Genomic DNA, 24,154 nt, shown 5'->3' with positions numbered 1-24,154 from the left:
CATAATGATAGGTTGAACTATAAGATATCTAAAATTGATTCCATTTTAAAATTGCTTGATTCTTAAAAACAGAATAGAAAACTCAGAATAGAAAATAGGGCTACTGGGCCTTTGGCTAGAGGTAAATTGGCTATATAGAGTCATTTCCATGACATTTCAAAAATGGATATTTACTTGTGTAGCCACAACTTTACATAGTGGCTAAATTATTGTCTATATTATACTCAGGTATATATATATATATACATATATAGAAATATATATATATATATATATTCAGGTTAATGTAAACACAGAGAAATAATAATTTTGTTTAATAAATCTCTGATAGAATATAGATTATTACTATGCATGCAAATATAAAATTAACTATGTTTTGTCAGTCAAATTCATTTTAAAATAAAAATGGGTGAAAGTGACATTTTAAAATATTCATACATATAAGTAGAATTGTGGTGATCTACTAGAAGTTGTTTTGTAAATACTAGAACAAGTATGACTGATAACTTTAAATACAAGCTCTGGAGCACAGTACATTGGAATAAATGCCTTTGCATTTCCTTAATGATTATACATTAAATGAGATGCTGAATATGTGAATATGTGAGTTTTCATTTGAATTTCAAGATTGAACATTCAATACATGATCATTCTGTTAAATGCACTCAACTAATCAGAAGTTTTTTACTTGTTTTTATTATGTTAATTATATGCAATGATATATATATATATATATATATATATATATATTTTGAATGAGAAGTCAGAAAACTGAAAAAGATAGTTTCCTACATTGGCTATCATTAAATGACATATATCATGTGGATTTGATAGCTAGCAATATTTCCAAGTATGATTACACAAAATAGATTGGTATTAGATGGTGAAAATGTCATAGGAACTATAGTGTATAGAATATATACATATATGAGACAATGTTTTAAAATATTTTAAAGGACACATATATATATGAATCAGATAATAATAATCAAATGGAAAAATAAGGTTATGAAGGCAATTTTAGTCTGGAACGACTAACAGGGAATGAAATCTATTTCTTCCAGCATCTCCTTCTTCTTTCTAACTTTAGTCTTATCCCCAAATCAGTTAACTTAAGTATAATCTCAGTTCTCAGTCTTTTTTATTTAAACCCTTACTTTCTATCTTGGAATCAATACTGTGTATTGGTTCCAAGACAGAAGAGTGGTAAGGGCTAGGCAATGGGGGTTAAGTGACTTGCCCATGGTCACAGAGCTGGGAAGTGTCTGAGGCCAAATTTGAACCCAGGACTTCCCATCTGTAGACCTAGCTCTCAATCCACTGAGTTACCCAGCTACCGCCCCCAAGTCTCTTGATAATAGATTTTATTTATAATATCACATTTATTTTAGCTCAGCTTCCCCAACACTTAGATCTGTTATTGTCTTTTGTTGGGAAAACAAAGGAAATGGATTTAGCCAAAGACTCAACAGTGACACTAATAGCACATATAATTCTACAAGTATAAAATGAGGCTAAGTTTTTAACTGATTCTCACCCTTCTTTTTTTAGAGACTCTCAAGTAGACTTCCATTCTCTGGTCAGAATCATGAGTAAATGATAGTATATTCTTGTCCCTAGCCTCTTAAATAAAAAAGGCTCATCTCAGATTTCCTCAAGAATCTTCTTCTATTAATTTTGGTTATATAGCAAAACCTATAGTTGCATTCATCAACTAATTTTTTAAGACCATGGGGCACAATTCTTTGGAAAGCTCTATGTTTCTCAGCCTTAGTATATCTTTTGACCTTTGTTGGTTTGAAGTAATTTTCTTTGTCTTCTTTTACTTTTCAAAGTCTTTAGAGTTTGAAGTAGGCATAAGTACCATATCTCATTTACTTCTGTATCTATCCTACTCTGCAACATGAACCTTGTACAAAACAAATGTTTAGTTCATGATCTTAAATGATATTTACCCTCTTTCCCTTTGGGAGACTATGTGACAATGCAAAAGTTTGCCTCAACCCCTATTGAGACAATGCCATTCTGTTTCTTTCCTCTTGGTATAGTCTAGGAGACTGAATACCATTGAAAATTCTGCCCTCTGACAACTTAAAAAACAAGTTTCTATTGCCTCTGACCTCCTATGATAACTGACATACTCTGAGCTAAAGCAACACTAGATATCCTTCTTTGACCTCTGTTTTTATTCCATGTCTACTTAGTTCCTGAACTTCCATGATTCAGTGAAATGATGCAACTATGGCAGGCTAAATTTGTTACCTTTGCCAGTATAACATTTAATTGTGTGCTACATCTCTCTCATTAACTTTAATCTTTTGATCATCTCACACATTTAATATATCTTCATCCTACTAAAAGTTTCTGTCAATTTGAATTTCATTTCATTGAATTTTCTTTGTTTACTCTTAAATCCTGTCATCTGAGTCAAACTGTAATAATCTAAACTTATGCAGATCAACTAACTTTAATTGAGCTTTTATATTTCTAAAGGATGATTGCCCTTTATTCTGTTTGTTTTTTATTTTCATGGACTATATATAATGAACCTCAAAATCTTTATTCCTATAATTTATTCTATACTTTGATAACCTTATTAAACCCCTATTTTTGAGGCCTATTTGAAATGCAGGGCAATTAAAAATGATACCTTGGTCTGTTTCAACCCTTTATCTTGCTGCTTGAAATATAGTATAGAACCAGGTGCTTAAATGTGCGTCAAAGCTAATTCAATCTGCTATTAGTATATGTTGTTTCATCTCTTAGTATTCTTAAAAATCAAAAAGAGCAAGAGCAGGTAGTTTAGTGGATTGAGAACTAGAAATAGAGATGGGAGGTCTTAAATTCAAATCTAGCTTCAGACACTTCCTAACTGTTTGACCCTGGGCAAGTCACATAATGATTTTTGCCCAGCCCATACCACTCTTCTGCCTTTGGACCAATACACAGTATTGATTCTAAGATGAAAAGCAAAGGTTGTTTTTATTTTTTTAAGGGCCAAATAATTGCTCCAAAGTCCATATAGGACCTAATGAAGTGCCATTCTGTTTTTCATTCACATGAAAAAAATTTAAGACATTAACCAGTATTGTGATGAACATCATGTGACAAAAAAGAGATTCTCATCATTTTTACATTACTGCAAATACCGGAAACATAATGGAAAATGGAGATTGAATGGACTATATCTAGACTGTCAAACATATTTAAAGAGCAAGATAGCATGCAATTTGCTGATGTATACCATTTGACTGATTGATGCCAATGTCTTCAATTTGCATTATCTTAATAAACATTGTTCAATACACCCTAAAGGGCTAGATAAAATATTTGATGAATTAAATGAAAGTGCACATTCATATATATGACATTTTACATTAGAAATATACATAGTTAACTATTAGATATCTTTCCTGTGATTGTTCACTCTTTTCAATAGTTTTACACATTATTGCAAAAGGTGAAGGCACTGAAATAATATCTAAATCTTCAAGAAGAAAACTGCATATAGTGTGGAATGATGAATACTAACTAGTAGAGGATGAATCATTGGGAAAACATAGACATAGCTACAACTGTTTAAAACATTTCTTCAATGGGTAAGAGCAGATCTACCAATATTGGCAAAATATTTTCTGCCAGTTATAACATATATGACCTAAGCCTGAAAGTCTTAAATAAACATTTATAAATTACAGAAGAAGTAAAAATCACCACACTGGATATTATGCCTCTATCTTGTAGTTACTGTAAATGTTATATATTTATTAAAAAATTATGCCTATAATGATGTAAAAAGTAAATATAGACACTCCTACATACTTCTAAACATTTATTTTAATGATAAAATTTTAACCCAGTTCAGTAATATTGTTTATACAAAATGTGTTTTGTTTATTTTTGATTTCTCATTTATTTAGGGATATACAAAGAGAATTAGGTCTGAATCTCTTTAGAATTAAAATAAAACATTCCTTTTGTTCTAATGTTAAAAATGATACATAAAAACCAATGTAACTGAAATATTTGACACATTCTTCAAATAACAAATATAAAACATACATCAAATATAAATTGATTGTAATGTTATTTTGGAGTTCTATAAAATTTTTCATTCTAATTTTCATTCAGATATTTTCATTCTAATACTAATTTTACCATAAGTTAAAAATAACAAGACTCTGTCAGATTGAACAATGACAACAAAAAGCACCCAAACTTTTATTAAAAAAGCTATTTTTATAACAGAATTATATGACTACATTAAAACAAAATATTTAAACTATTTAAGAAGACAATTAAATTGGGCTATTTTACCAAAATGGAAAATTGTTTTCCAGAGAAAATTATTTTTATAAGTGCATTATATAAAACTTTATAACAGAAGTTATAAAATATTCTTGCATAAATCTAGGCCCATGCTTCTTTCCTTCATGACACAAAATGATATTTACAAGATATATGGTCAGCATTCTTTGGCTGTATCTTATATCATTATTGAATGACCCTCTACTTGGAATCTTCTAAAAGTTTATAAAACATCGATACAACTTGAAGCATAGAGACAGTACTAATATCTAATTGATGAAATATCCAAGTTGCTGAAAGCTAAATTTCAAAATAACTATAATGATAAAATTAGAAATTTTCAGAGCATTGGATGGGAGGTTATATCTTAAAATGAAGCATGATATTCATATGATATGAAACAAGTTGCCATCTATAGTTTTTCTCATTTCTATTTTATTCATAACCATGCCATCTTTCATAAGATCCCATTTTTTTATAAAACACAAATATCAAAAATATGTTGACGATAACTTCCCTATCTTTAATATATTAACTGCAAGCTATGTTCCATTGCAATCAATTACTAGGTGTGAATCTATGTTTGTATTTAAGAGAAGTTTTTCTGAACAGTTGGAAGAAAAAAAATAATTGAGCCAGGAGTTAGTTGTAATATATATTTTTTTCTATTTAAATAGTTACCTGTCTTACTTTTCACTTCTTTAAAGCTCTAACATCAAGCTTTCATTGCAGAACACAGTTTTGATCAATCCTGACAGGTGATGAAATAAGTTTTACTTTCAATAACTCTTTGCCTCTATTCATTGACATCAAATAGGCCTCACTGTGAAGAATTTAATGTGTAAAATTGTCATTCATGTCCAAAGGACTTTTCTGAGTCACATAAATCTTGCCTTTCTGACCTATGCCTCCAAATCCACATGTAACACATAGCGAATGTTATATTAAGTGACTATATTATCATAATCCACCCTCATCATATTTGAAAGATTTTTGATAGAAATATCACATAGTTTTTGGTTCAGCCTTTCCACTATGAGATTAACCCTAATGTAAATTATACTAACCCTAGGATTTTTTTTTTCTTCCAAAGCTAATAAGAGAGATCCTGAAATGCCTGAGGAATGGAGCATTAGATGTAAAGTAATTCTTTAGTATCACTGTTGAAGCAAGTAAAAAAATTCATTTACCACATTTTAAAAAACACTAACTTACCATGAGCTCACAGGTATCAAATTCAATTATAAGTTCTCCACCCTGAGACCTAGAAAAAACAGAAGCAGAAGAGGTCTTGATCAGTGGCAGTGTTAGATTTTGATACATATATTTTTAGTTTATTTTTAATTTTAATGGTATTTTTAATATTATGGGTAAATAGTAGACATACTAATCAACAAAAAACTGAATTCTATCCTGTACTAGAACATTTGTCAGAAATATAATTGTCAATTTGTTATCTGAAATCAAAATTATAATTTAGTATTTATCATTCTAATTTTAGGGTCCTTAACAAAGTAATGAGAAGCGCCTCAATCTCTATATTAAACAGAAGGCTAAGGAGTCAGAAATGAAGGTTCATATCTTGTCTGACAAATACTAGTTGTGTGACCCTAGGAAAGTTATTTAACCTTTCATTTCCCTTAAAGATTTTTTAAGATTTCAAACTTTAGACCAGATGGAGATGTAGTTAAAAGGAGGGGATTTCTACAATATTGTTTGCCTTTACACATGAAATAAACCATTAAAACAAGACATATTTATGAAAAAATAAATACTGCATGAAATGTTAGGGAAACCAAGGCAAGCATAAGGTTGAAAAGAATCTTAACCAAATTGACATCATCTTTGAATTTTCCCAATTTTAATCTTCATTTTTTTAACATGGAACTCTTGCTTTATTTCTTTGTATTATTTTTCTTTACTTCTATTTTATATTTTTAAATATTTATTTATTTATTTAATTTGGAATATTTTTCCATAGTTACATGATTTGTATTCTTTCCATTCCCTAACTGCTCCCGTAGCCAACAAGTAATTCAACTGGGTTTTACATGTGTCATTGCTCAAGACCTATTTCCATATTATTAATTTTTGCAATAGAGTGATAATTTAAAGACATCATCCCCAATCATATCCCCATCTAACCATGTGATCAAGCAAATATTTTTCTTCTGTGTTTCTACTCCTACAGTTCTTCCTCTGGATGTGGATGGCATTCTTTCTCAGAATTCCCTCAGAATTGTCCTGGATCATTGCATTGCTGCTAGTAGAGAATTCCATTACATTTGTTTGTACCACAGTGTATCAGTCTCCAGGTATGATGTTCTTCTGGTTCTGCTCCTTTCACTCTGCATCAATTCCTGCAGGTCATTTCAGTAATGTTCAATTTTTTTAAATAATATTTTATTTTATAATTTCCAAGCATTATTCATTAAAGACAAAGATCATTTTCTTTTCCTCCCCCCCACCCCCCATAGCCGACGCGTGATTCCACTGGGTGTCACATGTGTTCTTGATTTGAACCCATTTCCATGTTATTAATATTTGCCTTAGAGTTTCGTTTAGAGTCTCTCCTCTGTCATGTCCCCTCAACCGCTGTAGTCAGGCAGTCGCTTTTCCTTGGTGTTTCTATTCCCATAGTTTATCCTTTGCTTATGCATAGTGTTTTTTCTCCTAGATCCCTGCAGATTATTCAGGGACATTATACCGCCACTAATGGAGAAGTCCATTACGTTCGATTATACCACAGTGTATTAGTCTCTGTGTACAATGTTCTCCTGGTTCTGCTCCTCTCGCTCTGCATCATTTCCTGGAGGTTGTTCCAGTCTCCATGGAATTCCTCCACTTTATTATTCCTTTTAGCACAATAGTATTCCATCACCAACATATACCACAATTTGCTCAGCCATTCCCCAATTGATGGGCATCCCCTCGTTTTCCAGTTTTGGGCCACCACAAAGAGCGCAGCTATGAATATTTTTGTACAAGTCTTTTTGTCCATTATCTCTTTGGGGTACAGACCCAGCAGTGCTATGGCTGGGTCAAAGGGTAGACATTCTTTTGTCGCCCTTTGGGCATAGTTCCAAATTGCCCTCCAGAATGGTTGGATCAGTTCACAACTCCACCAGCAATGAATTAATGTCCCTACTTTGCCACATCCCTTCCAGCATTCATTACTTTCCTTTGCTATCATGCTAGCCAGTCTGCTTGGTGTGAGGTGATACCTCAGAGTTGTTTTGATTTGCATCTCTCTGATTATAAGAGATTTAGAACACTTCTTCATGTGCTTATTAATAGTTTTGATTTCTTTATCTGAGAACTGCCTATCCATGTCCCTTGCCCATTTATCAATTGGAGATTGGCTTGATTTTTTGTACAATTGATTTAGCTCTTTATAAATTTGAGTAATTAAACCTTTGTCAGAGGTTTCTATGAAGATTTTTTCCCAATTTGTTGTTTCCCTTCTGATTTTAGTTACATTGGTTTTGTTTGTACAAAAGCTTTTTAATTTGATGTAGTCAAAATTATTTATTTTACATTTTGTGATTCTTTCTATGTCTTGCTTTGTTTTAAAGCCTTTCCCCTCCCAAAGGTCTGACGTGTATATTATTCTGTGTTTACCCAATTTACTTATGGTTTCCTTCTTTATATTTAAGTCATTCACCCATTTTGAATTTATCTTGGTGTAGGGTGTAAGGTGTTGATCTATTCCTAATCTCTCCCATACTGTCTTCCAATTTTCCCAGCAGTTTTTATCGAATAGTGGATTTTTGTCCAGAAAGCTGGGATCTTTGGGTTTATCGTATACTGTCTTGCTGAGGTCGCTTTCCCCGAGTCTATTCCACTGATCTTCCTTTCTGTTTCTTAGCCAGTACCAAATTGTTTTGATGACTGCTGCTTTGTAATATAGTTTAAGGTCAGGGACTGCAAGGCCCCCATCATATGTGTGTTTTTTTCATTATTTCCCTGGATATCCTTGATCTTTTGTTATTCCAAATGAATTTTGTTATGGTCTTTTCTAAATCAGTAAAGAAATATTTTGGTAGTTCAATGGGTATGGCACTAAATAGATAAATAAGTTTGGGTTGGATGGTCATTTTTATTATATTGGCTCGTCCTATCCATGAGCAGTTAATGTTTTTCCAATTGTTCAAGTCTAGTTTTAGTTGTGTGGAGAGTGTTTTGTAGTTGTGTTCACATAGTTCCTGTGTTTGTCTCGGGAGATAGATTCCTAGGTATTTTATTTTGTCTAAGGTGATTTTGAATGGGATTTCTCTTTCTAGTTTTTGCTGCTGAGCTGTGTTGGAGACATATAGAAAAGCTGATGACTTATGTGGGTTTATTTTGTATCCTGCCACTTTGCTAAAGTTGTTGATTATTTCGATTAGCTTTTTGGTTGAATCTCTAGGATTCTTTAAGTAGACCATCATGTCATCTGCAAAGAGTGAGAACTTGGTCTCCTCCTTGCCTATTTTGATGCCTTCAATTTCTTTTTCTTCTCTAATTGCTACTGCTAGTGTTTCTAGTACAATGTCAAATAGTAGAGGTGATAATGGGCATCCTTGTTTCACTCCTGATCTTATTGGAAATGCATCTAGTTTATCCCCATTGCAGATGATATTAGTTGATGGTTTTAGATATATACTGTTTATTATTTTTAGGAACAACCCTTCTATTCCTATGCTTTCTAGTGTTTTTAATAGGAATGGGTGTTGTATTTTATCAAAGGCTTTTTCTGTGTCTATTAATGTTCAATTTTTAAAGAAAACTTTTTTGGAGGAAATGGAATATGGAATACATCTCTATATTTGAAATATTTGCAAACATTTTGCACTTATACTGTAATTCATGTCCATTATATTTATTTTTAAAATGTAAGAAAGCATTGAATGAGCAGTGTGGGATAGTGAATAAAGAGCTCGCTTCAGGCCAGAAATATCTGGGTTTGTAAATCACCTCTTATACACACTAAAAGGATGACCATGGATGAATCATTTAACTTCTCAGTACTACCACTCCAATTTCTACCAAGTTACTCCTATGAGGTTCTATGTTGCATTAAATGGAGTCTACTTCTTTGGGAATTCCATATAATAGGTGATATCAGTCATTTCCCTAAGAAAATATTAAGTAATATACAGATATCTACATATCTATATCATACTAGAGCACAAGCCTATAATGATATCTATCTATTGATCTATCTGCTGTTATATAATGTAATAAATATATGCCTAGACGCAGAAATATCATATATATAATACACAGATACATATGCATATTCATAAAGTCTTGTTGAAGCTCATAAATCAAAGAAATGAAGGAACTTTATTTCAAATGTGGGACATTCCTGATTTGAATTCAACTGGATCCAATGATAAAAGTTATACTGTGTCAAGTTGTTTGATAGTGAGATTCTGAGCTATTTGAAGAAAAACTATCACCTACTATTACTCAAGGCTGTTAAGACATGGAAGAATCTGATGTGACCTTAACATTGTGAGGTAGAAGGGGGGAAAGCAGTACTTATTTAGTGTTAGAGAAAGTTTTTTTTCATATATTTCTGAAGGAAAAGTTCACTCAAATAAATGATCACTGACATATATATATATATTCAATTCATAAAATTATTTTTTCTGATACATAAAGTGTTTTTAGGGAGAATTTTTAAAATGCATTGACTTACATTTTACTAGAGGCATCCTAAGAAAGGAAAAATACTAACATATACATATCATGTAACATATCACATGTATCATGTAACATGTCATCATTCATTCCCTCAATTTCCCACCTGGAACTTCTATCAGTTCAAGTCAATAAGCATTTTATTAATTAGCTGCTACATATCAATCACTGTGCTAAGGACCAGGGCTTCAAAGAAGGGTAAAAGACAATTCCTGTTCTCCAGGAATTCACAGTCTAACTGGGAAAATATACAGTGTAGGAACTATCCCTTCCCTCTTCCTCTGTCATTAATGGGCCCCTGTTCCATGCCCTGCTTTTAACACTCTATGGTGTGTTAACAACTACAATAATCCCCAGTTTTTAAATCTGTACCTTCTATTTTAGAATAGATATAAATTTATGGGTTTTTACCCCAAAGAGATAATAAGGAAAAAGACTTGTACAAAACTTTTTATAGCCACACTCTTTGTGGTGGCAAAAAAATGGAAAATGAAAGGGTGTCCATCAATTGGGGAATGGCTGAACAAATTGTGGTATCTGTTGGTGATGGAATACTATTGTGCTGGAAGGAATAATGAACTGAAGGAATTCCATTTGAACTGGAACAACCTCCATGAATTGATATAGAGTGAAAGGAGCAGAACCAGGAGAATGTTATACACAGAGACTGATACAATGTAGTACAATTGAATGTAATGGACTTCTCTACTAGTAGCAATGCAATGACCCAGGACAATTCTGAGGGACTTATGAAAAAGAAGGCTATCCACATCCAGAGAAAGAACCGTGGGAGTAGAAACACAGAAGAAAAAACAACTGCTTGATCACATGATTGGATGGGGATATGATTGGGGATGTAGACTCTAGATGATCACCCTAGTGCAAATATGAATAATAAGGAAATAGGTCTTGATCAGTGACACATGTAAAACCCAGTGGAATTACTCATTGGCTATGGAAGGAGGCTGGGAAGAGAGGAGGGAAAGAACATGATTCATGTAATCATGGAAAAAATATTCTAAATGAATTAATTAAATAATTGAACTTAAATTCTTAAAAAAAATTGATATCAAATATCAATTCCAAGGCTTACTAAAGGTCACACAGCTAGGAAATATCTGACTTCACCTTTGAACCCAGAACTTCCTTCCTGTGTCTAGACCAAGCTACCTATCCACATAGCTACCTAGCTGGCTCCACTGCCCTTTTAAAAATAAAATTGTTTTCATTAAATTGATGAGTCTGACTCTGCTAGACCCCATTTGGAATTTTCTTGGTAAATATACTGGAGTGATTTGGAATTTCCTACTACATTTCATTTTATAGTTGAGGAACCTGAGGCCAACAGAATTTAGTGACTTGCCCAGGGTAACATATAAAATCCATGCCTGAAGCTAAATTCAGGTTCTCCTGACTCCAGGGCTGGTGTTCTATCCCCAAGCTGATTCTTGTTGCCATAGTCACTACAGAAGCCTGCCATACTGCTATTGTAGGAAGTTATGGAATTCAGGTCAAATGAGGTTCTGCTACCCTGACTTAGATATCTTAACAGGTTTTCTCTTAGAAACAATCATTTTTCAGCTCTAAAGTGCAGTTCTAAAATGATTCAAAGTATCATTGTGAAATAAGCTTTTGAGGGCTAGCAGGAACTGAAGAGACATTTGTAACACTAACTTTGTTGGAAAATGTTACAAGTTTCAAATAAGTTATATACTACTACTCAAAAGAAAGTAAGCATGTGTTCAGAAACCATTTTTTAGTAATTAATAATCTTGTAGTAATTTTATTAGTAATTTATGAATGAATGAATCAATGACTATTTAATGTCTATTATGGGAATAGCACTGCAGCAGTGGGGATAGCAAAGGAAAAAAGGAAATCATCCTGGCCCCCAAGGGCTTTACATCTTAATTGGAACAAATGGACAAATATTTGTATACATAATATTTACAAAGTGGTGTTTGGTTAGAAGATCTTAGAAACTACTAAGAATTCTTGTTTTATCTTATCTATTCTATAAAATACATGGAAAACCTCTTGCTTTTAATTCACTTAGTATTACTTTATGGCTAAAATATTCCCTAATTAGGGTATGAACATATATGAAATTAGGATTTAACATACTAGCAGAGCACAGATTGAGAAACCACTACCAAGTCAGAAAAGATTTGGGGAGAGGTTTGGTGATATTTTGGGAGATTCTGATTACTAAGATGGCCACAAAGTACTCTGCTAGGACAATGAATCAAGAAACATTGATTAAGTGACTCCCATGTCCCATTGTGCTAAGTGCTTTACAAAAGAGGCAAAAGACAGTCCCAGCCCTCAAAGAGTTCACAATCTAATAGGGGAGACAAACAAGTAAGTATATACAAACAAGCTATATATAGTTTTAAAAGTAAGTAATCCACCCAGGAAAGACATTACAATTAAAAGAGGTTTCAACATGTATTTGAAAATAAATTAATAAAAAATTAAAAAGATGGATTCAGAAAGCCTTCCTGTGAAAGATGGAACTTCAGTTAGGCCTTTAAAAAATAACAGTGAAACCCATAAGCAGAGCTGAGGAGGGAAGAATACTTAAGGCATGTGAGAGCCTGAGAAAATATCCAGAATCATAAAGATAGAATATTTCTTTCCTGGAACTGCAGAGGTAATTGTCAATGAATCAAAGAGTATGTGGCTTGAAGAAAGAAGGCTGGAAAAGTGGGGTAGGGAGGTAGGTCATAAAGAGCTTTGAATTCTGAATGTGACAAACTTTATATTTGATTCTAGTGGTCAAAGGGAGCCATGGAAGTTTGTTGTAATAGAAGGGATGACATGGTTGGACCTATACTCCTTACACTTCTGAAACCACAGAATTAGATAATGTTTAGCTTTATCTGACTCCACAATACTCATGTTACTGATTTTTCCAGGATTAGTGTGGACTTCCTTATGTGGGAAAAGATGCATTTGATCTCTAATGATGGAAGGATATATGGACTTCTTATTACTTTAGACTGAAAAACATAATTGGGGGGGAAAACTATTGGCAGTTAATTCAAGGCAGCAGAAACTCAGTGAGCTAGGGATATAACGAACTTGTCATCAGTCTCAACCTCCCCCATGTTATCATAAGACTACAGAAGACCAATAAAAATATGCTACTATGTTATGTAATAACTCTAAAATATTCTAATCATTTTTAGATAAGAAAATCATCAAGCTTAAATATTCCTGCCATGGAGAGTAGAATAAATAATTGATTCCAAGTCGGACATATCACAAAAATTAAATATTTTTACTCAATGTGTAAATGTTTAATATTAATTCATATATTAGTAAAATATTTAACATATATAAAGACAGCATAAAGTGGTGCTTAGAAGACTGGTCTTAAAATGAAGTAGATATGGTTTCAATTCCACTGTTTAAGTTGCTTATCTTTCTTTAGATGTTTATTATAGAACCATTACTCTAAACTTAGTAATATTTTGAATATATGTTATGATTTGTATATAATATAATATAATAAAAACTAAACTTGTAAGAGTTTATATTCAATGTTTTATTGAATGACCAGAGGAGTTCATTATTAAAAATATGACTAACATTTTAAGGCATTTGGGGCATGGTTTGTATATTTTTCCTTTTACCACAGTTCTCTTTTTCCATCTCATATTCTGAGTTTTCAAAGGTTCTGACATTGATTAGTCTTGTATTGGTCATCTTGGCAACAAGGAACTTTCAGGATACCAAAGTAAGTGTTGTTTTGAATTGGCTTAACTATATTCAAAGAGGCTTATTACTAGAAGGTTAATTGCTAGGTGATGAACTTTTTGACTATGGAATCTCATGAAAACCATGTCCTAAAATTACATTCATTACCACAATCACAACATATGTGAGACTGGACCATTAAAACACTTCACATTTAGCAAAAGTGGTATAGAAGAAAAAGTGGCAGATTTAGAATGAATTGATCTAGGTTTGAATCCTACGTCTGACATTTACTAGTGGTATGACATTGAGTCTTTCTTTTTTAAATATAAACTGGAAGAAAAAAAAAACAAACCTCTTGTTATACAACTTCAAGAGTTGTTGGAAAGAAAGTGCTTAATAAAATGGCAGATGTCATATAAATTCAAGTCAGTCCTGCTATTTACATAGGGCATGTGAGGATATAATTGCAATTAAGTGCACATCACTGCTAGAGCCTTTTTCAGAAAGAAAATTATGTAACTTTTTTGATAAAAGTTAAATTTATAATTACTGTGCTTTTCAATGTCATGAGGGTACAAAAATACATATGGGACAGGAGATCAGAAGTTCTGAATTTTACTCTAAGCCTGGGATTAACAATCTGTCATTATAGGTGAATTACTTTTTGTGGTTCCTTTTAAGTTCAGGAGAAGAAATATGGAACAGTAGAAAAACTATTCTATATCCAGGGAAAAGATATTACGTTAAAAATCCAGCCTTGAAAAAATGTAATATAGGTGGTTCTGAATAAGTCATTTAATTTCCCTCAATTCTTCTCTTATTTTCCATGTATTCGCATTTTTTTCCAATTTCACATGTTTAAAAGTGGGAAATAATACATTAATTACCTCACAAGTTGGTTTTGAGGAAAGTGTTTGGCAAACTCTTAATTTCTCTGTAAATGTGACTGTGATTTTGTGATTTTCTTGAAATGTAGAGATTTTAGATTCATTGTAAGACACTGGAAAATAGAATGAACCTAACAGCAGTAATGTTCTATTCAGACAAAGTCAACTTTGCAATGAGTATACTTTCTTAAACAATATTAATTTCCAGCTTTGGATATTGTCAAATTGACTCTAACATTAAGCATCTCTGATCTTGTCCTTTGTTTCAATGAGTGCACCAGCTAAGGTTGAATGGAAATTCACATTCTATCTAATGCATAAAATGAAATTCTATGAGCTAGTCAACCTTTTTTCAAAGACCTTCATGACTCCCTTGACTGTTGTAATACTTAGCAGACTTGTATCTGTTCCTTTCAATTTCAAAAGAGCATATGATGAGACTATTGTACTTCTTGTTAAACAAGTTTATCTGAACTAAGAAACAAGAGGCTATAAGTCTAATGAATTCCTCAGCCTCCTTCTTTCTATTTAGTGAGCTACAATCACATCATTTTCCACACTTTGCTACGATATACAGAAGACTACATTTGTCAGGATACATGATTAACAAATATAGTGGAAGAAAAACATTTGTGCAATAATTCTCTTTTAGCTATATATTGTTAATATGACAATATTAACATTTCTTAAGATTATATTAAATTAATTAGATTATTTAGGAGACAACTCAGTATATTTCAAACAATTTATTCTCTGCTTTGTGTTCAATACTATGCCAGATTTTCTGGAGAATCCAAAATAAATATAGCCTATATTCTTCTTGCTACATGACTTTATCATATAATTGAGATCATATTTCTCTAGGAATTGGAGTCTCAACCCTCATTGAGTTGTCATGAAGGTTTAAGAAGATGAAAATTTGAATATGCTTTGATGAGCTATATATAATATAATGTAAACAATGTGAGTGGTCAGAGTGAAGCTTATCAGATATTATATATATATATATATTTTTTTTTGTACTCTTTTTGCCATTGACATCTTTGACATGGTCATCACATTTAAAATACATTTTATTTCAACATGCTTACAACAAAAATGCATGTCATAAACTTTCAACAAAGTTTAGAGAATCATAAAAAGGGTGAATAAGTACTTTTTTATGACAAGGAGAGATAGAATCATTACATTTAGGCATCCATAATCTTTTTCAGGATTTTATCTTATTACTCCAAAAAGAATAGGGGTCTTTCTGGGTAAGAAAAGCCTACTTAGATGTGACTGATATTGTTCTGGGGGGGGAAAGGTCTAATGATTTCATCTACATTACTGACAAGCATTAAGGTTTGATAAGTTTTTTTTTTTCCATATATGTTTGATATGATTCATATTGGACATTGTAAGGCAATGTGACCAATGGGGATGCTCACACATATCAAGGAATCATAAAATGACATTGAGTCAGAAGTCATCTACTTCAACTACCTCAGTTTATAGATTTAAAAATCAAAACAAAACTGAGTCCCAGAAACATTAAATGATTATCTAAGGCTAAAAAACCAATGAATAAGAAAGCCAGAATATGAAATCAGAGGCTCTGACTCCAAATCCAGTGGAATCCAGTGTAGGTCATATCATATAATATGATCTGCTCTGCAAAAATATTGCAACCTTTAACCTTACTCAATTGGACAGACTTACAGCTGGTTACCTTCCTAAATCTATTTTCTTTGGCCAAAGTCATGATGGTTTTCTAATAATGCTGTTTCCTTTGTAGCTTCAATGACTTTTTTCTTCAGAGTATGAATACTTTCCCCTCTGATACAGAAAAGTCTGGCTCCATTCCTCCAACACCTTCTCATTCTCTGCAATTCTTGCTCACATCTTTCTGTAATCCTTCCCTAGAGGATTTACTTAGAAACTATCCTTCAGTTTTTTAGATAGCAAAGGAGCCTTCAGGTTATTCATATGCTCTCAATTTCTTATTAGATGAAAGGTACATAGATATAGAAAGGAAGGAACTTTTAGAAATGATGTTTCCCAACCACTTTTCCATCCATACATGGCCTAAATTATATCATTTATGGTTCTCCTCCAATGGAAGTTCTTTTTGGAAATATGATACTTGAAATCATGACATCTGTATGTTTCCATGTGGTTGTCATTTTTATTCTTCATAGATCATGTTATTCCCTGACCTACGGTTATATTACATCATACTTATAGTAATTACTTTATAGTGATTCTGAAGCTCAAATGAGATAACATATGTAAAGTTCTTTATAACACTTAAAACACTACATGAATGTCAACTTTTGTTTATTGTGGTTATTATTACCAGAAGATTGCTACTAAAGCAAAAAAGGATTTTGTGTCAGTAAGTAATTTATGCTCAGTGAAAATGATGAATATTTTCTCGAATGACATCCAGTCCAGTCTGTGGTTTCCTGATCTGGGAGTTCCCTAAATCAATGAAATCACAACTAGTCCCTATTGAAATCTGGACTCCCTGTGCAATGCCTAACCCAAGATAAATTTATTGTTTATCCAGCTGTTCATCATTGTCTCAGTAATTTGATTTTTTATTTACTTAAAAATGTTTTATTGATGTCTTTTGTTTTAAAATCATATTATTTTCTGTATACATCTATCCCAACATCTACTCAATAAACCTGACTTTGTAACAAAGAAACAAAATACAGTTCACAAAACCAATTGTCATGTCAACTGCAGTTGACAGCAACTTCTACACCCCTCAATACATAGTTCTCTCCCTGAAAGAGGTGCATTCTCATTTCTTCTGGGCCAACTCTGGTCAATACAATTAAACAGAAGTATGCTTCACCCCATTTACTTTAATGTCAATAGTTTTCTACTTTGCTTTTATGGGTATGGGGACTCATTTTTTCTCACTGCTGTGAATTTCACTTAGGTACTTTTAAAAGATACAATTAGTAAATTATATGCAATAGAAGAACTTGGAGAATCTTGTCAAAAATAAGGAATATACGTTTTTAAAAGAGGGCACAGAATATCATGAGGGAACCCAAGTGTATAAATTTTGTCTAGCATTTTGTCCCAATATTTGTTGATAATGAACTTTTTTTTTAAATCTGCATTTATCATATGGTTCTCTATGAATACAACACACATTGTTGCACTGTTCAACCAATTCAAATACTTTATTAAAGTCAACAATAAAGCCAGATTGATCATATATTTACTTGGTATTTAACTTATGCTCTAAATGAGCTAATGATGGTTCATAGACAATTAAGAATTGACTATATGTGTAACCAGTTGTTTCCAGTATATTAAGATATGAGCAGTTTCATATTTTAGAAAGTCTGCCACTGTATATTATCTGCAATCTTTGGACTTTATTGAAGAAATAATCTGTCCACAGCCATTGACATACTATTTAATATTAGTTATTTTTAAAATATTTACCTTCTGTCTTGCAATTCATATTAAGTATCTGTTCCAAGACAGAAGAGTAATAAGGGCTAGTGTGAATTTTAGATTTACTCCACCATGCTTAGTCTTTAGTATTTTAGCCACCAGGAATGTATGCACCCCCATTTAAGGATTAAGTGTGGGGGAAGAAGGTCTATGACCCACCTGTGCTAGCAAGTGATAAATCAGAAACAACTGACTGATCCCCTGGGCCATCCAAGGCCAAGTTTAAGCCACTATGTGAGATACAGGAAGTGCAAAGAAATGCCTTTATATTTCATGTCACTTCCTAGGAGAGGGACTTGGTGGTGGAACTTGACCTTGGAGGAGCTAGATCATGAGACCTCAGACTGCTTCCCTTAGACTGTCATGTAGTGAGTGCAAGGATTACTCCCCTTTCTTTGGCTTTTCTGGAGGCACAAGTCTCTGGAGAGGTCCATCTCTTGGGATTCCCTTTTCCTTGGCTTTCTGGAGGCCCCAGCCTCCAAGGACGCCCCTAATCTTGGAGGAGGCCTCCTGACTAGAAGCCATGGTAGATTTAATCCTCTGCCTCCACCCCCACCCCACTCCCTTTCCCCCTCCCCCCCCAACTCCTGCCTGGCATCTCTCTCTTTTTCCTCTCTTTCTTTCTTCCTTAATATCTTCACGCTATTGTAAGTAAACCACCATAAAATTCCATTCTGAATTGAGTATTTCATTGGGATTTAGAATTTAAATCCCTGGCGACCAACTATAAATATATTCAGTCCAACCATAAGTTTTACTACTAACACTAGGTAATAGGAGCTAAATGAACTACTCAGGGTCACCCAGCTAGGAATTATCTAAAGCCTAATTTGAACCCAGTTTCTCCTCTCTCCAGATGTGACTCTATCAACTGAGTCACCTACCTGTCCGCCAATATGGTTTTTACTACCCAAGGATATCAAGAGATAGATGGAAAGGACATACAATAACAAGTATATTTATAGTAGCACTTTCATGGTATTAGAGAACTAAAATTAAATGATTTCAGGGGTGGTGTGTCAAGATGGAAGAGTAGAATAAGATTCAGCTAAATGTTTCCAACATTCTCTTTGAAACAACTTAAAATAATTATTCAAATTGAATTTTGGAGTGGCAGGAGCAACAAAATTCAGAGTGGGCCATTATTTTAGCCTCAGACAACATAGGCAGTTGGAAAGAGAGATCTGTGACATGGGGGTAGAAGATGGGTCAGAGCCCACCTGTATGAAACACCAATAGAAGAACTCATTTTTGGGGACCAAATCAGCAGCAGCTTCTGAAGCACACAAGCCAGAGATGGCAAAGTGATCTAGTAACTAGTTAGTAAGAGATGATTATCTGTCCCTGTGCTAAAACAAATTGTAGGACCAGATGATATCTGGCATCTCTTTGTCTATTCCTTCCTACAGGTCATAGTACAAATTCATGGAGGAGCACTTTTGCTCAAGAGAAGATGCCACAAAGAACCATATCACACCCAGTCCCAAGGGAGGAGGGTCTAAGAGGAAGAATATTGCTCTTAATCCCAAGGTTTCAAGAGGAAGGAGAATATAGCAAGGGACTAAAAAAGCAGTGTCCATGCCTTTACCCAAATCACACAACTTTGGAAACACGGAAAACTTCCAAACTTCTTGAAATAGCTTAGAAAACAGCAATGCAAAAAACTGTGAAACTTGAGAAAATGCCTTGCTCCCCACATGCTACGAACATAGACCAACATTAACATAAAGTTCAAGATCAATAAATAGGAATGGGAGAGAAGGAAAAAAGAAGACCTTGAACATGAATATTCACTGTTGTGACAGGGAAGATAAAGAACAGATTTAGAAGAAGGCAGTGAAGTCAAAACATCTATAAGCAAAACCTCAAAGAAAAAATGTGAATTTGAGGCCCAACAAGAATTCCTGAAAGAGCTAAATTTCTAAAAATCTTTTCTTTGTGATGTACTTTCCCCAATTAATATGCATTTATATTTTTCTCCCTCACAGGAATAAAAAGAACTCAAAATAAAATGTTTGTAATAAATATTCATGTTCAGCCCAAATAAGTATTATGTTGATTTCAAAACTTTTTCTCCTATCACTTAAATTGATTTCCTTTCAAGAGAAGGTGGTCAGTTGTACCATTTTTGCTTCTTTAGAATGGTGGCTGGTTCATGTATTACTTAGAATTATTACAGATTTTTATAATTATTTGCTTTTAAAATGAAGTTATATATTATTCTCTTCATCCTCCTCATTTAAAAACCTAAGTGTTATCCGTGACTCGTTTCTTCCTTTTACTCTCATATCCAATCTGTTACCAAGACCTCTCAATTTTAACTTCATAAAATCTACTATATGCCCTCTTCTCTCCTCTGAAATGGTCAGCACCTTCGTTCAGATTCTCATTACTTTGTACATGTGCTAATCCAGCCAACCTGGTCCCCTTGCTGTAAGTTTCTCCATAGTCTAGTCCATACTTCACTTAGCTATCAAATCAATCACTCAAAAGCACAAAGCTCTCCCCTCCCTCATTCAATAAACTTCAGTGGTTCTCTTCCATGATGAAACACATGGCCAAACACACCCCAATTGCCTAACAAAAGCCAAAATTTAAATATTGATTAGTTTCCAGTGCAGAAATTTGGCTGTTATTTAGTTAATAACCTATGGTACCTAGAGTTTAAGTGATTTGATCCAAGATCAAAGATTTAAGTTTGACCCAAGATCACTGTCAAGAATGTAGGTAGGAGGCAGCTGGGTGGCTCAGTGGATTGAGAGCCAGGCCTAGAGATGGGAGGTCCTGGGTTCAAATCTGGCCTCAGACACTTCCCAGCTGTGTGACCCTGGGCAAGTCACTTGACCCCCATTGCCTAGCCCTTACCACTCTTCTCCCTTGGGGTCAATACATAGTATTGACTCCAAGATGGAAGGTAACGTTTTTAAAAAAATGTAAGTCAGCTAGGTGGCACAGTACATAGAGTACTAGAACTAGAGTAAGAAAACTTGAGTTTGAATTCTACTTAAATCCCTAACTAACTATGAGAGGGTGGAGAAGTAATTTAAACACTGCTTCAATTTCTGATATGCAAAGTGGGGATATTTATAATACCTTACTTACAGATTTGCTATGATGATTAAATCAGATTGTTTTGCAAACCTTGTTAGGTATTGTTATTATTAATTTTCCCGATTCCAAGCCAAATACAAAAAATAAATGTTTCTTGAGTTCAATCAAATGAAATTTCTAAATTTTTTGAGACAAAATAAAACACTATGAAATAATTTAATTGTCATAATTATGAGGTAAAACCACAGTGTTATAGATTATAAATGATACAGTATTTCTTAATGACCTTAAAAATAAAAAGTTTTATATAAACATGTTTATACATAATTGACTTTTCTGATAACTAGGAGATATTAAAATGCTATCACATTCAACTTAACATCAAACATTTATTATACACCTAGAATATTTTATGTATTAGACATAAATATTTCATAGTAAAATAGTACATTATATTAATTTAGATATCCAAGTATCCATATCAAATATTAAAATAAGTCCTTTTGACATATTCCAATCCAAGTTTTATTCAGAACATTATTTTTCCAGATAAGGGAATGGAAGGTTTTAAATGGTTCTGACAGTAAAAAGCAGGGAAAATAGCCAAGCCAGTGATTCCCAAGTTCCAGCCCATAGCCCTGTTTCCCAACACACAGTTCTTTTATTTTCTTCCAGGCTGAAATGATTTGTGAAGTGAGTATGAAGGGAAATGACACCAAAATTAACCACAGGTGTGTAATGCTGAAGCAATCATTCCTGGGGTGCACAGGACTGACAAGATAAGTCTAGTTCATGATATAAACTGATCCATCCCTCCTGAGCTCTCTGTGTTACAACAGGAAACATTCTTTCTCTCAAATCAGTTTATAGAGGTGTATTACTGAATAAGGAAAAGAAAACATGTAGTTTTATAAAAGTCAATTTACTCTGAAGCTAGAAACTAGGATCCAAATGGTCATAACTATATTACTGACAATATACTCTCCACTGTGTCCTGAAACACACCCAAGCAGTTGAATGGCTAGCATAATTCAGGGAGGCTGATTTCATAGGGAGTGCTAAAGCATCAGAATTCTGACTGTGATTTTTCTAACCCATGTGACCCACTATTCCTGGTTCTCTGATTTTCTGAAATAATATACTTGTAAAGGAACATTTCATGAAATACAGAAGTAGGATGCTTTGATCAAGGAAAACTTTCACTGTACAAAAAAGCACTGTATAAAAGTGAAATAAAGACATGATATGTATACCTCTGTTGTTTAGACATCTCCTGAGGCAAATACTGCACTTAAATCATGCCAATGTCATGTTCTTCTTGGGTCTGGGGCATTTCCTAATGACAAGGAGCAAGGGAATCCTATTGCAAGCTCATTCATGCACAATTTCCCATACTACTGTAGAATTACAGCATCTTATTCAACTACCACCTGAATCCCATCTAACATCATGATGGAAAATGATTACCCGAGTGAGAGGGAACTCAAAGCCTCCTAAGGCAGCCATTTCACTTTGAGGTAACCTTTATCATTAGGAAATTTACATTTTATTTCCTTTTGTTGTTATTCAGTTGCATTCAACTATTAGTGACCCAATAAAGGGGTTTCTTGGCAATTATAGTGGAATAGTTTGCCATTTCTCTCTCATTTTATTTAGGAAATGGAGACAAACAGGGTTAATGACTTGCCCAGGGTCACACAGTAGTAAATACTTGAGATCAGATTTCAACTCAGATCTTCTTAACACCAGGACTGTTTCTCTATCCACTGTACTACTGAGCTACCATATTTCTCTTACCAAGAGCTTGGCTTTCCTTTTTGGTTGCCAGATTTACCTATTCTTCCTTCTCTTGGTTTTAACTGCTGCTAAAACAGTTTATAATTCTTCTACTATATGACACTAATGTAAACCCTTGAACACAGCTGTTTTGCCATCTCCCTCTAATAGATTTCTTTTCTACTCTAATTCTACCCATATCCTTCAACCCATCAGCATGAGGCATGATCCCTAGACTTTAGAATATCTTCATTTATCCATGTTCTTTCTAAAATATTGCACTCAGAACTCAAGGCAGTTCTCCTAAAGACTAGACCAGAGCATAAATGGAACCCAATAATATTTTGGCTCCTATATCACACAATATTATTCCATAAAGCTTATAGGCCATTGAATCCATCAAAACATTTTTTCCTGACAAAATACTATATAAACACTTCTTTTCTATTGTGTGTTTAAATAAGGACTCTTTTGTGTTGGACAGTAGCATCTTCATTCCTATAGCATATAGGACAGTGCCATGTACATCAATCATAGAACCTAAGAGAGTAGAGAACATTCATATTGTCTGCAGATTCTTTGACTTGTGGATCCCCATGTCAGTCTAGTGAAGCTCATGGATGGCTCTAGAAGAATTCTTTTTTATGCAAAAAAATAGGTAGGATTACAGAGGAAATAAATTATATTGAAATATAGCTATCAATTGAAAAAAATAAAAACCTTTCCTTCTCTCTTGGAATAAATACAGAACATAGGTTCCAAGGCAGAAGAGCATTAAAGGCTGGGCAATTGGTGTTAAGGGACTTTCCCAGGGTCATAAAGCTAGCACATTACTGAGGTCAAATCTGAAGCCAGGACCTCCCATCTCCATACCAGGCTTTCTATCCACTGATTCACCTAGCTATCCTATCACAATATTTTAAATATCCACAGATGCCACATTAAGATACAAACAAAATGTATGCAATACAAATTATAAAATGGACACATTTGGATATATTAAATTAAAAAGATTTTGCACACACAAAACCAATTCTGAAAAAGAACATAAAGGAAAAAACAAATTGGGAAAATTACAGGAAGTTTCCCTGATAGAGTTCTCATTCTCAAACATATAAAGTAACGAGTCAAATTTGTAAGAATATGAGTCATTCCCCAAGTGATTAATGGTCAAATTATTTGAACAAACACTGTTCACATAAAACAAATGAAGTCTATAGTTATATAAAAATGTTCTAAATCACTATTGATTAGAGAATTGCAATGTTGAGGGGTCA

This window comes from Monodelphis domestica, chromosome 7, assembly GCF_027887165.1.
Source record: "Monodelphis domestica isolate mMonDom1 chromosome 7, mMonDom1.pri, whole genome shotgun sequence".
Taxonomy (NCBI): Eukaryota; Metazoa; Chordata; class Mammalia; order Didelphimorphia; family Didelphidae; genus Monodelphis; species Monodelphis domestica.
Note: the sequence above shows the minus strand (reverse complement) of the source record.